Below are 1978 nucleotides of genomic sequence, written 5' to 3'. Positions count from 1 at the left end.
CCATAATTAATTTTTAAATGCATCTATCTTTGAAGCATCTATAATTGGACGTTTATATGTTTTATGCCTGGTCTCTGAGGTTTTGACGCTCTCTGACATGAGTTCAGCGGCAGCGAAAACAAAAGGCTCCAAAACAGAGCAAACACTTCCCCTAATTGCTATGTGGCGCAAGAGTACAGGCTGATCTGAGAGTAATACTAGAGCAGAAGAGGCTTCATCCTGTCGAAGGGACTGAAAATGTGACAGACTCTCTTTTTTAGCACCCAGAAAGTTTCACAGAAAAATCTGCAGCAGAGAAAGCAGTGTGCTGACGGAGCTTTGACAGCTGCTGTTACGCTTTGCGTTTTTTTTGGAAAGCGCTACATTTAGCGCCACACAGCAGGTGTGCTAAATTACACAGCAGTGAGATTTAGTCAGTGATGCTTCCATGATGCTTTGCTTTGACCAGGTCTAGATAGAGAGGCGGAGTCCCGCCCCGGCCAGTGGACCTCCATAGCACTTTATTATTTGGGAAAAATAAGCACTGTAGTAGAGCTCGACCGATGAAGGATTTCTAAGGCTGATACCGATGCAAATATTTGGTTATTTAAAAATCTCATATTCTGATATGTTGGCCGATATATATAAAAAAAAAAGAAATCCAGAAAAAAACACAAACAACTTTCCCTAACATTATTTTTAGTTATTGTGTTTGTTATGTATTTATGAGTTCTCACTACAATAATGTTTGTTTTGTCACAACAGAACATCAACATATAAAGTTCAGATAAATAAAATGTATAAAAATAAAAACTTAAGATATGAAACACAATAACAAAAAATAGTGTTGCCAACAAGGGGTGCTGTAAAGCGCCCTCTGGTGGACAAACTATCCAACGCCACACATTACATGGGTGACCATCCGTTTTTAATTCTAATTTTTTTATTGGTTGTTATGAATGCCGATACTGATAGATCGGGAAATGCCTAATATCGGCCTGCCGATATAACGGTTGTAAATGGGGAAGCAAAAAAATCATTTTTCCAGCTGAGCCATGAATATGAACTAATGATGTCCGTCCATTTAAAAGATGATTTTGTCAAGAAAGTTGTTAACCTGGTTAAGTAAAAGTGAAAATAACATTTTGAAAGACCAATCAGCCCACAGTCACATAACGTGACATATCGCTGAAGCGCCGATGACTGCGTTTCATACCGAGATGTAACGTTACTCACATGAGCAACAGATCCTGCTCATTCCTCCAGTTGATGAAGACGCAAGGCGTAAGATAGGGTTACAAGTGTTGTGGAACATAGCTAAGCTAGCTAGCAAGCAAGCCAAGGAGAAAGCACGGTGAAGTATATTGTTGGAGACGAGATATGTAGTTCACGGAGCGGTTTCACACCAAACTAAGTGGTACTTTGACAAAGCAACGACAAAGACTTTCTTCCCTTGCAAAATTATCTTTTAATTCATGGCTCAATTCAAAACGGGATCTCTTCACTTTCATAAATATGGGTTTTTACAACATAAGTTCCCATGGGGTCCATTGGAAGGGGAGGGACTGTTATTAGAAATATTTCCTTTTATATTGTCTTATGAAAATAGTACAGCGATGTACTGTAGCTCTGACAATGAGACTGCCTGAATGAAAAGCAACATACAGTGGGCAAAATGTCATGGGGGACTCAAAGAGATACCACTTCATAGCATCCAAGCTTGCTCAAAACCAATTTTTAGTTGGAAAACTTCTATTCTCAAGATAAACTCCCACTTCTCTGCAATTTCTTTGGCTGACAGACTCCAAAGAATCTACTGAAAACGTTTGCAGATATCTCCAGACTATAAGGACACTCATAAGAATGTTTCAATGAGCAGGATCACCAAAGTTCAGAGTGTCTAAGTGAGATATTTGGGATTTTATTTCAAAAGCAGGCTTGCATGTCTGACCTGTGGGGTATTTGTTATCACACTCAAAAAGTGGCGAACCAAGGGGGG

Source organism: Etheostoma spectabile, chromosome 19, assembly GCF_008692095.1.
Source record: "Etheostoma spectabile isolate EspeVRDwgs_2016 chromosome 19, UIUC_Espe_1.0, whole genome shotgun sequence".
Lineage (NCBI taxonomy): Eukaryota > Metazoa > Chordata > Actinopteri > Perciformes > Percidae > Etheostoma > Etheostoma spectabile.
Note: the sequence above shows the minus strand (reverse complement) of the source record.